Here is a 14,649-nt window from a genome sequence, read left to right as displayed (position 1 = left end):
GTAATTAAATACAAATCTTTAATGTGAAAACACAGTATTAACATTTCTTTCAATATTTCATAGTATTTTTAACTTACCAGTTTGTTTGAATCAGGAAACAAAAGATATTCAGTGCATTTCATTGATACAATTTAAATTGCTTTTGATTTATAAGCTTTCCATCCATTTTTTTTCTTTCAATTTATTTGATAAAGAAACCAAAGGTATTGATCCTATATAACTGCACATTTTGAATTTTGCTCATTGTCTCCTTTTCTATCAGTCAAGGTGGTCTACATACCTTTTGCTATAAAGAGTGGTTGCATTTAGAAGGCTGATCAGATTTGTCCTATTTTTTTTATAATAATACTTCACAGGGAATTGTAGCTTCTATCGTACCACATCAATAGGCACATTATGTCTAGTTTTCATTTTTCTTGTTCTTATTGAGGTTGATCTAATAGCCAGATATTTCTCATTTTTTAAGCATCAATACAAACTTAATGATACCAATGCAGTATTTTTATGAAAATTAAGATTATGAAAACATTTAAGATATCTGCACTTTTTTAATGTCTACATTATTTTAATTAAGATCTTTTCTATTCTTTTGTATCTATCAGTTTATTTATTTTTATTGTCAATATACATAATAAAATTACCACTTTTACCATGTTAAAGTGTATAGAAAAAGATGGAATGTCTCATGAATTTACATGTTATTATGTCACAGGGTCTGTGCTAATCTTCTTCTTGTCATTATTATTTTAGTGTATGCATAATGCTGAGAAAAACTTGCATTTCTTTTTATCCTTGGAATATACCTGATTATCTGACTTGGTCTGTATTCCAAATTACCCTATCTTAAAATCCTATTAATGAATAAATCTCATGACCCTTAAACATTTTTCATTGCAAATGTGTCTCATTATTTTGTCATTTGTTATTTATTGATTATAATGTTTGTGCTATTTTTTGGACAAGTAATATAACTAAAATTACTATTGATTATATTTTGTGAGTCATAATTAAGAGTAATTATCAAGTTTAAAGGTGAATTAATTTCTTCTAATACTGACATATTTATTCTGGAGATAATTTTGTCTTTTCTTTGTGTGGTTATGCCATTATTCCTACACTACTAATTATGGGGAATATTATTCTCACCAATTCCTAATGCTATGTTTCTAATATACTAAGTGCTTATTTGCAAATATTTCTATTCTCAGATTTTCTTAGTCCATTCATTTTTGAATATCTTGTTCTCTTGCATATAGAGGTCATAAAATATACTTAATATAGAAGGGATTAAAATATCCCTTTCGTGGTTTCTGTGTTTTCTCTATTTATCCTTTCATATAGTCCTTAGAATTTTTTATCTCAAGAAAAAAGGTCCATTACTAAATTGCAATAATATTAAATTTATAAGTCAAAGATTTTTACTAATATTCACATAAATGGTTGGTTTTTAGATTTCTTTTTTGGAGCATTTTTATCAGGTTTTATAATCAATAATATACTCACCTTATAACAAGAATTTAGAAGGGTTATTTTTCCCTGTGTTTATTTTTCAAATATTTAAGTAGTACTTGGGTTATTGTTAAAGTTATTTAAAGCAAGTCACTTGTGAAAGCATTTGGAGTTTAAATGAAATAATTTTACCCAAGTATGTATTGATATGGGTTGTTTGTAAAACTTTTCTCTGAGAGGGGACCTGGGTGGCTTCATCAGTTAAATGTCTGCCTAATCCTCAGGTTCTGATTTCAGGGTCCTAGGATTGAGCTCAGGCTCCCTGGGGAGTCTGCCTCTCCATCTGTCCTTTCCCTCTGCTCATCCTGTCTCACTGTCTTGTGCTTTCTTTCTCAAATAAGCAACTAAAGTCTTAAAAAAAAAGTTGTTTTTTTGAGAAATGATATTCTCTCTCTTTTTTTTTAAAGATTTTATTTATTTATTTGACAGAGATAACAAGTAGGCAGAGAGACAGGCAGAGAGAGAAGGAAGCAGAGAGCCCGACGTGGGGCTCAATTTCAGGACTCTGAGATCATGACCTGAGCCAAAGGCAGAGGCTTTAACCCATTGAGCCATCCAGGTGCCCCTTCCCTTTCAATATTTAGGTATAATTCTTTATTTCAGGTAAGTTCTATTAAAATATAGTTTTTAATATGTATTCTTTGCTTTTCCTTTTGTTTTCACTTGGATTGTATGTATGTATGTATGTATGTATGTGTGTGTGTGTATGTATAATTTCTGTACCTCTGGCTATTACTTGCTCATTTTATTTCTATTAATTTTTGCTTGATTTTAAAATGTACTATTCTATTTTTCATTGTCTATGTCTTTTACTGTATCATCTGTGATACCTTTTCATTTTTTTAAAAATTTAATTTAATTTTCAGTGTTCCAAAATTCATTGTTTAGGCACCATGCCCAGTGCTCCAAGCAATATGTGCCCACCATTATACCCACCACCAGGCTCGCAAACCTCCCACCCCCCTCCCATCCAAAATACTCAGTTTGTTTCTCAGAGTCCACAGTCTCTCATGGTTTGTCTTCCCCTCCAATTATCCCCAACTCACTTCTCCCCATCTCCCCATGTCCTCCATGTTATTCCTTATGCTCCACAAGTAAGTGAAACCATAGGATACTTGAGTCACTCAGCTTGACTTATTTCACTCAGCGTAATCTCTTCCAGTCCCGTCCATGTTGATACAGGAAGTTGGGTATTCATCCTTTCTGATGGAGGCATAATAGTCCATTGTATATATGGACCATATCTTCTTTATTCATTCATCTGTTGAAGGACATCTTGGTTCTTTCCGCAGTTTGGCGACTGTGGTCATTGCTGCTATGAACATTGGGGTACAGATGGCCCTTCTTTTCACTACATCTGTGTCTTTGGGGGTAAATACCCAGTAGTGCCATTGCAGGGTCATAGGGAAGCCCTATTTTAAATTTCTTAAGGAATCTCCACACTGTTTTCCAAAGCAGCTGCACCAACTTGCATTCCCACCAACAGTGTAAGAGGGTTCCCCTTTCTCTACATCCTCTCCAACACTTGTTGTTTACTGTCTTGTTGATTTTGGCCATTCTCATTGGTGTAAGGTGATATCTCAATGTGGTTTTTATTTGAATCTCCCTGATGGCTAATGATGATGAACATTTTTTCATGTATCTGTTAGCCAATTGTATGTCTTCATTGGAGAAGTGTCTGCTCATGTCTTCTGCCCATTTGTTGACGTGTTTATCTGTTTTGTGTGTGTTGAGTTTGAGGAGTTCTTTATAGATCTTGGATATCAGCCCTTTGTCTGTAGTGCCATTTGTGAATATGTTCTCCCCTGCCGTGGGTGGCCTCTTTGTTTTGTTGACTGTTTCCTTTGCTGTGCAGAAGTTCTTGATCTTGATGAAGTCCCCAAAGTTAATTTTTGCTTTTGTTTCCTTTGCCTCTGGAGACATATCTTGAAAGAAGTTGATGTGGCCGATGTCTAAGAGGTTACTGCCTGTGTTCTCCTCTAGGATTTTGATAGATTCCTGCCTCAACGTTGAGGTCTTTTTTTTTTTTTTTTTTAGATTTTATTTATTTCTTTGACAGAGAGAGATGACAGGCAAGCAGAGAGAGAGGAGGAAGCAGGCTCCCTGCCTTGCAGACAGCCCGATGTGGGGCTCGATCCCAGGACCCTGAGATCATGACCTGAGCTGAAGGCAGCAGCTTAACCCACTGAGCCACCCAGGCGCCCCAACGTTGAGGTCTTTTATCCATTTTGAGTTATCTTTGTGTATGGTGTAAGAGAATGGTCGAATTTCATTCTTCTACCCATAGCTGTCCAGTTTTCCCAGCATCATTTATTGAAGAGACTGTTTTTTTCCTCACTATATATTTTTCTCTGCTTTGCAGATTAGTTGACCGTAGAGTTGTGGGTCCATATCTAGGCTCACTACTCTGTTCCACTGGTCTGTGTGTCTGTTTTGTGTCAGTACAATGCTGTCTTGGTGATCACAGCTTTATAGTAAAGCTTGAAATCAGGCAACATGATACCCCATATTTTGTTTTTCTTCTTCAACATTTCCTTAGCAATTCAGGGTCTCTTCTGTTTCCATACAAATTTTAGGATTGTTTGTTCCAACTCTGAAAAATGCCGGTGGAATTTTGATCAGGATGACATTGAAAGTACAGATGGCTCTAGGCAGTGTAGACATTTTAACAATGTTTATTCTTCCAATCCATGAGCATGGAATGCTCTTTCAGCTTTTTGTGTCATCTTCAATATCTTTCGTAACTGTTCTGTAGTTCCTCGAGTACTGATCCTTTATCCTGTTGGTTGGGTTTATTCCCTGGTATCTTATGATTCCGGTGCTATAGTAAATGGAATCGATTCTCTCATTTCCCTTTCTATATTTTCATTGTTATTGTATAAGAAAGCAACTGATTTCTGTACATCGATTTTGTATCCTGCCACATTACTGAATTGCTGTATGAGTTCTAGTGGTTTGGGGTGGAGTCTTTGGTTTTTCCATATAATCTATCATGTCATCTGCAAAGAGAGAGAGTTTGACTTCTTCTTTGCCAATTTGAATACCTTTTATTTCTTTTTGTTGTCTGATTACTGTTGCTAGGACTTACTAGTACTATGTTGAACAACAGTGGCAAGAGTGGACATCCTTGTCGTGTTCCTGATCTCAAAGGGAAAGCTGTCAGCTTTTTGCCATTGAGGGTGATATTTGCCATGAGTTTTTCATAGATAGATTTTATGAAGTTGGGGAATGTTCCCTCTATCCCTATACTTTGAATCGTTTTAAACAGGAATGGATACTGTATCTTGTCAAATGCTTTTTCTGCATCAATTGAGAGGACCGTGTGGTTCTTCTCTCTTCTCTTATTGGTTTGTTCTATCACACTGAACGATTTGTGAATGTTGAACCAAACTTACACGTCATCAATAAATCCCACCTGGTCATGGTGGATAATCTTTTTAATGTATTGTTGGACCCTATTAGCTAGGATCTTTTTGAGAATCTTGGCATCCATATTCATCAGGGATACTGGTCTGAAATTCTCCTTTTGGGTGGGGTCTTTGCCTCTTTGGGGATCAGGGTAATGCTGGCTTCACAAAAAGAGTGTGGAAGTTTTTCCTTCTGTTTCTGTTTTTTTGAAACAGCTTCAGGAAAAGAGGTATTATTTTTTTTCTTTGAATGTTTGGTAGAATTCCCAGAGAATCCATCAGGTCCTGGCTCTTGTTTTGGGGGAGATTTTTGATCACTGCTTCAATCTTGTTACTAGATATTTGTCTATTCAGGTTGTCAGTTTCTTCCTAATTTAGTTTTGGAAGTTTATAGATTTCCAGGAATGCATTCATTTTGTCTAGGTTGCTTAACTTATTGGCATATAACTGTTGAGAATAATTTCTGATGATTGTTTCTATTTCCTTGGTGTTAATCGTGATCTCTCCCTTTTCACTCATAATTTTATTAATTTGGGTCCTCTTTTTTTTCTTTTAGATTAGTTAGGCCAATGGTTTATTGATCTTATTCTTTCAAAAAACCAGCTTTTAACTTCATTGATGTATTCTACTGTATCTCTAGTTTCTATCTCATTGATCTCTGCTCTAATCTTGATTATTCCCTTCTTGTGTATGGGGTTGGCTTAATTTCTTGTGATTCTCCAGTTCTTTAAGGTATATTTTTCAGTTTTTTTTTGAGGGAGGTTTGGATGGCTATGTATTTTCCCCTTTGAACCACCCTTTATGTATCCCATAGGTTTTGGACTGAAGTGTCTTCATTCTCATTGGTTTCCATGAATTGCTGAAGTTAATCTTTGATTTCCTGGTTGATCCACACATGCTTAAGCAAGGTGATCTTTAGCTTCCAAGTGTTTGAATTCCTTCCAAACTTTTTCTTATGGTTGAGTTCCAGTTTCAAAGCATTGTGGTCTGAGAATATGCAGGAAATAATCTCAATCTTTTGGTATTAGTTGAGCCCTGATTTGTGACCCAATATGTGGTCTATTCTGGAGAAAGTTCCATGTGTGCTCAAGAAGAATGGGTATTCTGTTGTTTTGAGGTGGAATATTCTGTATATATCTATGAGGTCCATGTGGTCCAATGTGTCATTCAATGCTGTTGTTTCTTTATAGATTTTCTGCTTGGATGATCTGTCTGTTACTGAGAGTGGCATGCTAAGATCCCATACTATTAATGTATTCATATGAATATGACTCTTTATCTTGATTAACAGTTGTCTTATGTAGTTGGCTGCTCCCATATTGGGGGCATAAATATTTACAATTGTTAGATTTTCTTGGTGGATAGACCCTTTAAGAATGATGTGAAGAAAGAAGTGTCCTTCTTTATCTCTAACTAGAGTCTTTAGTTTAAAATCTAATTTATCTGATATGAGAATCGCTGCCTCAGCTTTCTTTTGAGGCCCATTGGCCTGAAAGATGCTTCTTCATCCCTTTAGTTTTCAGTCTGGATGTGTTCTTAGGTTCCAAATGGGTCTCTTGTAGACAACATATGGATGGGTCCTGTCATTCTATCCAATTTGCAGCCCTGTGCAGTTTTATGGGAGCATTTAGACCATTCACGTTGAGAGTGATTATTGAAAGATATGTTTTTTTGATATCATGTTGGCTGTGAAGTTCCTAGTTTCTATAAATTATCTCTGTAATATTCTGTTCTATGATACTCTTGGGTTCTTTCTTCCTTTATAGAACCTCCCTTAATATTTCTTGTAGTGCCAGCTTGGTGGTCACATACTCTTTTAAACTTTGCTGGTCTTGGAAGCTCTTTATCTCTCCATTCATTTTGAATGTCATCCATTTTGAATGCTGGATAAAGTATTCTTGGCTGCATGTTCTTCTCATTTAGTGCCCCTGAATATGTCTTTCCAGCCCTTTCTGGTTTGCTAGGTTTCTGTGGACTGGTATGATGTTATTCTGATGGACCTTCCTCTGTAGGTAGGGAATCTCTTCCCCCTACCTGCTCTCAAGAGCTCTTGTTTAAAATTATGATTCATCTGTCTCACAATCAAGTATCTGGAGGTCTTTCTAGATTCATTGATCTTGGGGGTGATCTTTTTACCTCTAGGACACGAACTCTGGTTCCAATTTCCAGATTGGGAAAATTTTTTGTAGAGAATTTGTTCGACTATATCTTCTAGTCTTCTTTCTTTCTCTCCCCCCTCAGGGATCCCAATAATTCTGATGTTGGAATGTTTCATGGCATCATTTATTTCCCTTATTCTGTTTTCATGGCTTCTCAGCTATTTGTTCCAGGCCTCTTCCTGATCCATTTTCTCTATCAGTTTTTCCTTTAGATCGCTAATTCTATCTTCTGCCTATGGTTACCCTAGCTGTTAGAGTATTTAGATTAGATTGGATCTCATTGATAGCATTTTTAACTTCTTCCCTGGGCAGCTTTCCCTTCAGCCCTTAGAGATTCCTTGTTGTCTCTAATGGTTTTCTCCAACCTAGCCATTGCCTGGAGTATTGTTACGGTGACTTCCCTTCCTGACATACTGTTTATGTCCATATCCAATAGTTCTTATGAAGAGGGCACAGTCTCCAAATTTTTCCCCTGTTGGGTGTTCCTCCTCCTAGTCATTTTGATGAGAGGTGTTTGAGGGGATGTGTACCAGAATATATCAACTGTAATCCTGGCAGGGTGCATCCTGGAATGCTTCTGAGCAACCTGAAGTCACCATCAAAAAGAAAGAAAAAAGAATAAAAGAGAGAGAGAAAGAGACCAAAAAAAAAAAAAAAAAAAAAAAAAAAGAGAGAAGACTCAGCCTGAATGGGCCCCAAGGGTAAGATTTACAAGGTATACAAACAAAAATGGATAAACAAAAAGACCAACAAAAGTAAATGACAAGAAGAAAAAAAAAGAACCCAGCCAAAATGGACTCCAAGGATAAGATTTATATAATTCCAGAACAAAAACAAATACACAGAAACACTGACAGAAGAAAGAGTTGTGAGGGTGGTTATAAATCCTCAATGTGGGAGAGGAAGGTTATTTTCTGGGTGTATCTTGATATCTTTGTTAAAGGACTCAACTTTCCAGAGATAAAGGGAGATTAAAGCAGATTTATATATAGGGCTAGTACTGATTAGGGAAAGAGGATTACCTTGAAGCTTATATCTATATGTATATTTAAAAAAATAGATAAGAAAAAGAAAAATAGGTATATGTATGAAAAAAGTTCAGGTTAAAAGGTTATTATGGAATATGTTGTATTAAACCTCTAGCTGTAGTGGTAAATAGGTCAAAAAATGAAAAAGAACAATAGTGAGAATGAATTAAAAATTAAAGTTGTATCTATGAAGTACACAGATTTTAGAGCAATACTGGGAGCTTAATATCTTGTTTTCCCCTCATAGTGGGGTTTTACAGTTTTATGGGGGCCCTGTGGTAGTTGTCTGCTCCTTCTTTCAGCTGGGTGTCTGGGGGAGGGGCCTGCTGCATTGTTTTTCAGTCAGCCTTTCTTGGATTGAGTCCTCCTGCCCCCTGTGAAGGGGCTGGGCTCTGTAGAAACCAGTTTTTCAGGCTTTGTTCTCTGGAGTTTTTTGTTCTTTGGCAGCTTTTTGGGGCTTTCAGAGGTTTAGTGGGAAGCAAACTGCACCCAGACCTCCATCTCAGAGAGAAGCCTGAGTCTGCTCCCCTCTGGGTGGTCCAGAGCACACTGACTCCCCACTCTCTAAGTTCTGCTGAGCCGTGCAACCTCCCACAGGCAGAGCACAACCCCAGGCCCCGTCTCAGGGGTCTCCTGAAGTGCCCACTTATGTCTGCACTCCAGTGCTACTAAAACCATGAGAGATATTGGTCCAGGGAGCCTGCTTTTGCCAGCACTGCTCTCTGGGGTAGTTCCTTCAAGTCCAGGCTGGGAGTGTTTAGACTCTGTGGCTGGGGAGTGTGGTTCAGACCCAGGTCGCACAGTGAGCACAGAATGCTAAAAGCTATGGTTCTAGAGAGGGGTCACCAGACTTCCTCATGCGGGGGCAGGAGTGCACCCTGGCTGAGCGGTGTTGCAAACTGCACAACTCTGGCAGCTCCAGGACCAGGAACTGGAGGCTCCACTGCTGCATTCTCACTGGCAAGGGTGGTCATCAGCAGTGGCCATCCTGGGATCATGGGCTTAGGCCTGTGCCCATGACTGTCTGATTCCACCAGTTGCCCCTTAAGATCTTTTGCTCTTTTTGAGGGCTTTTAACCAGACCCCAAGTTAATGCTGGTCCCCAGTCACAGGGCACTTTCGTATTGGGGTATTACTTTCCAATGGGTCACTTTTGGTGGCTCCCTCCCCATTCTGTTTATCCTCTGATATCAGTCCTATTCCCACTCTGCTTTACCTCTCCACTGGCATCTTCTGTAGAGATCTGGAAATGTATAATCCTACATCTCAGGCTGGTTTCATGGGTGTTCAGAGTGTTCTGGTAGATAATTTGCTCACTTTAGAGGACTGGTTGAATCAGGGTCTCCTATGTCTCTGCCGTCTTGCCCCTCCTCACCTCTTCATATTCATTGTCTATTAGTTTTGTCTTTATTTCTAAAATTATTTTAAATTTATTCCTAAATCATCCTTGAACTCAGGTCTGTTTTCAAGCTCTCATATTTTCATAATTTTATTTTTCTCATTTTTTTTAGTTCTTATGTTTTCATATTTTAATTTTATTTGGCTTATTTTGAAATACTAAGCTTCAATTTTTAAATCTTTTTTGATAGATCATATTCTTTTGGCATGTCCTCATTGTCTAAAAGCATGTTTATTCTCCCCCATTTATGTACATATTTTCAACCTGCAGTGAATTGGTATGGAATTCAACCACAATTCTGTCACGTTATGAATGTTTTATGAAATGAGTATTTTTGAATTTTAAAAGTTATCCTCAAAATATGGGAATATACCAAGGTAACTTTTAGAGCTCCATGGCTTCATGCTTTTCTCTACTGTGAAGCATCAAATAGCTACTTCAAGTACTGTAAGAACTGTCTCCTTTCTTTTCATTTTTAATGTTAACAGAGTGTTTCCTTTCTTTCTCTCTTTCTCTTCCACACTGCCTGCCTCAACTTTCTCTTTTTTCCTCATAGTATCTTTCTCCTGCTTAATTTGTATTCTATCCCCAACAGTTAGTTCCTCTTTAGCATTGGTTTTTCCTTGAAGAAAGCTTCTTCAGTTGGTTGGTTTCAACCTTTCACAACAACCAAACAAACTTAATACTAACATTCCTGAAGTCCCTTAAACTCATCCTTACAAAGGAAACAGAAAACCTCCTCTCCTGATGCTTTCCTCAGATAGCTACACCTGACTTCTATTCCAGAGTCTTCTCTTGCTTTCTGAATGAGTTGTTTTGGCAATTTACCAGCATCAGGGCTATCAGAAATTACTGTCTCCCACATCCTCTCACATGGTTAATTATATACATGGGTGCTTGTTGGTAGTTTGGCACAGCACAATGGAGTTTTGTGGTTTGTAAAGATAGCACTTGACTACTTTGGTATAAAATGCTTTAAATGTTCTATTTTATTTACTTACATATCCAGTGCTTTAATGCATTCATTATTATGTCTGTTTTGTTAGGAGAGTCAAGAAAACTTAAATACATTGCTACTCCATTAATAACATGTTTCTTTTAAATGGATTATTTTTTAGGGCATTTTAGGTTCATAGCATTATTAAGTAGAAATATGGATTGACTTTGTTTATTATACTTGTATCCTGCAACTTTGCTATGATCATTTATTAGTTTCAGGAACTTTTTTGTTTATTCTTTCAGATTTTCTTCATAGATAACCATGTCACCTGTAAATAAAGTTTATTTCTTCCATCCCAATCTATATGCCTTTTCTTTTCTTTTTTCTTTTCTTACTGAATTACCTAGGACTTCCCAAATCACAGCTCAGGTAAATAGAATTCAAAAGAAGGTAGTAGTACCATTGTGTGGGGGAAAAAAAAATATGGTTCATTACTTCTATGGTGGTTTGAGTTTTAGGGACAAAGATTTAAAAAGAAAGGCATGGCAGAAAAGGAGCCACAGTAACATATATAAAATTATTTGTGTCTTTGGCTTGCTGTTTAGCTATGCTTCCAAGCAGTAAAACTCCAGGGTATCTAGCAGAGAGCAACCACAGGGAGTCAGGAGAGATTTGAGTAGATACCTAGTTCTGTAAAACTGTCAGGCCAAGCTCAGTTAGAGATACCGTGGTGAGCACCCAGAACTTTGAGTTAAGAATACAGAAAGCCCTACTCTAAAAATAAGAGCAAAATCTTAGAATTAAGATACATACTCTAGGAGTAAAAGATATGTTTAGGAGAATTAGAAGGCAAGGTAATCCAGATCTTTATTGTGTATTACCTCCTATATATGATTATAAAATTACTAACCATATGAGTAACCAGCAACAAGACAAGCAGTAAAGAAATACAATATTATAGGGGCACCTGGGTGGCTCAGTGCATTAATGCCTCTCTGCCTTTGGCTCAGGTCATGGTCTCAGGGTCCTGGGATCGAGCCCTGCATCAGGCTCTCTGCTCGGAGGAGAGCCTGTTTCCCCCTCTCTCTCTGCCTACTTGTGATCTCTGTCAAATAAATAAATAATTCTTAAAAAAAAAAAAGAAGAAATACAGTATTATAAAAACAGCCCCAGAGATGGTACAAATATTGCAGTTAGCAAGAACTTTAACATATTCTTGGTTCATATATTATAGAAAAGAGAGAGAAGGAAAAATAATGTGAGTGAATGGATGAGATTATTGATAGAATGTTTATATATTTATACAAAGAAGAATCAAGTAGGGACACCTGGCTGGCTCAGTCCGTTAAGCATCTGCCTTTGGCCCAGGTCATGATTCGTGGGTCCTGGGATTGAGCCCCAAGACCAGTCTGCTTCTCCTTTTCCCTCTGCTCCTCTCAGTTACTGAGCCCCTCCAATATTCTGTTATGCACTACCTCTCTGAAATAAATAAAATCTTAAAAAAAAAAGTGAATCTCATGGATATGATTAAAAGCAAAGCATAAGATAGGCTATGTATATTGAAGTCAGAAATACATTATTAGAAATGATATGTAAACTGAAACAAAAAAATAAAGGTGAATGCAACAAAGTAAAACTAAGTATAAAGTACATGTGGAAATTAAAAAAAAAAATCCCAGCCAGAAAAGGCAGAGAGTTGGGATAGAAACAATACTTGAAAAAATAATGGCTGATAATTTCCCATATCATTTGGAAGATATTGTCAGCTAATTGAAGTGGGATAAATACAAGATGAAAAATACCTAATGTATTATAATCAAATGCTGATAATTAAAGATCAAATGGTAATATTCAAAGCAGCTGGAAAGGGAAAACACTATATGACATTTAATAGGAAAGTATATAACTGATAGCTAAGATGTTAATAGAAAGCAGAAGTCGGGAAAAATTAGAAATGTATCTAAACTAAGTCTAATTAGTATGGGAGCCTGGAAAATGCTGTTTATTGGATAGCTGCCCTCTTGTTCCTTATCCCATATGAAGCAGGTCAAGAAAACTTCAGGAAATGTATGGAAGAACAAAACAGTGGGAAGTAAGAATAATGGCAGATGAAATAGTTACCTTAAGGACATTTTCAGCATTAGATTTTAGTGATACATCTCAGGGGTGTTTTCAAGTAGAGTCAGATATGCAAATTTAGATTACAGAGGAATTCCTAGAATTCACACACAATATATAATATCTTCTAAAAATAATGTAACAAAAGAAGTATTTCAGATCAAATACTAAAGAACTCCAAGGTTAAAATTAAGAAAAGTTTTAACACGGACAATAATATTTTTTGATCTGATACACTTTCATTGAATTTGATGTTCTAATTTGTGATAGATAGTCTAGAATCAAAGATATGTATGCCTTGATTAAAGTATAGCCTCAAGAACTGCATACACTGATGCTGTCATATTTCGTCAAATTATTATTCCCATCCTGCCCATGATTAATTTTACTAAAATGTAAAAATTTAAAAAAGCAAATCTAATTAAGCTCTTATTTTAAAAATCATGTATATCTTGTCAGTTTTATTGATAATAGTGGTTTCTAAATCACCACAATTCTATTTCATCAGCTCTCTTAGGATAAATTTCCCTTGGGATCCATGCGGAATTTCTATGTTTTCTTTTATAATTTGTTGGTATAAATCTTACACACTCTGAATCAAGTGGTTGACCATGGACCTCATTATTTTTAGAAGTAAATATGTTGCCTATTTCTTGCATCCAGGCTGAACTTTTCAGCTGTATTATATCCATTAAATTCAGAGTTAATTGGCACGTTTGTTTTTATTGCCTCCCATGGGTTGATTTGTGTCTTCCAAAAATACGTTGAAGCTCTAAGCTTCAGTACCCCAGAGTGTGACCTTATTTGGAAATTGTGTTGTTGCAGGTATCATTAAGCTGAAGTTCTGCTAAAGTGGAGTGGATCCATAATCCAATAGGATTAGTGCTTTTATAAAAAGAGGGATGACCATGTGTAGACACAGATACATAGGGAGGATGCCATGTTCATGTGTAGACACAGATACATAGGGAGGATGCCATGTTCAACACAGGTGGAGATTGGAGTGATGTAGCTGTAAGCCAAGGAATGCCAAGAACTGACAGCTGCCACCAGGAACTAGGAAGAGGCATGGAAGAATTTTATACTTAGAGGAAGCATGGGCTTGCTGACATCTTGACTTCAGACTTTGGCCTTCAGAACTGTGTACCATAAATTTCTGTTGTTCTAAGCCACACACTTTGTGGTATTTTGTTATCATAGCCTTAGGAGACTAATATCCTACCTTTATACTCAATTCCTTCAATTATTTTTATTTTGTTTTTCATTATACTATATATATATATATATATATATATATATATATATATATATATAGATTTTTTTTTTTTTACTTTGAGTATAGTTGACACAATGTTACCTTAGTTTCAGATGTACAATTTAGCAATTTGACAAGTTTCTATTTTACAGTATGTTCATCCCAAGTGAAGCTACCATCTTTTCCATTACGTTGTTGTTACAGTAACATTGACTAGATTCCTTACCTTGTGCCTTTCATTCCCCTGAAATATTAATTATAGAACTTGAAACCTGTATCTCCCTCTCCCCTTTGTTCATGTTTATATAATATGTATTTTTTTTTTTTTTTAACACTCCAGGGCTAATCCAGTTTCTTACCTATAGGAAACATGTACCTTCTCAACCTTGCCTATTACCTTTGTACCAATCTGCTCTTTCAGTGTTAAAGGGCTACAGCAGATTATGACTCCTAGACATCCCACAAGTTAGATGGGTCATCTTAGCAGAAACCTTTACTAGCTCAAAAATTTGTCTCACATTAGCAGTGAGGGTTTAGACATCATGCCATCATTTTTTTTTTCCTAACTTGTAAGTTTAAAGCATACAATATGTATTTTAATAGGACTCCTTGAATCCTCTTTTATGAAATGAGGCAGAATTCCTATCTATCTACTCACAATCCATCCTATAACATAAAAATCCAAGATGTGATCCAAGCTTCCAAATAGCTGACTGTTTTATGGATGTCTTAAGACTCCGTGCCCCTGCGAGTTAATGAAAAATACAAAATAATAGACACCCAAACTGTAAACTATGTGGAACAAACAATACCTCTATAAGAATTTAAAGCTGG

The 14,649-nt window shown here is 36.4% G+C and overlaps 1 non-coding gene and 1 pseudogene across 1 annotated transcript; both read right to left on the bottom strand.

Annotated features, from left to right (window-relative positions):
• Positions 1-667: 667 nt before the first annotated feature.
• LOC116587425 lies at positions 668-764 on the bottom strand (annotated as a pseudogene).
• Positions 765-14,248: 13,484 nt separating this feature from the next.
• On the bottom strand, positions 14,249-14,399 carry LOC116587302. Its single transcript, XR_004284363.1, has one exon. It is a non-coding gene; the product is annotated as a U12 minor spliceosomal RNA (small nuclear RNA).
• Between the last annotated feature and the right edge of the window lie 250 nt (positions 14,400-14,649).

This window comes from Mustela erminea, chromosome 3 (genome assembly GCF_009829155.1).
Source record: "Mustela erminea isolate mMusErm1 chromosome 3, mMusErm1.Pri, whole genome shotgun sequence".
Classification (NCBI taxonomy): Eukaryota; Metazoa; Chordata; class Mammalia; order Carnivora; family Mustelidae; genus Mustela; species Mustela erminea.
Note: the sequence above shows the minus strand (reverse complement) of the source record. Positions and strands in the feature narration are given on the sequence as shown.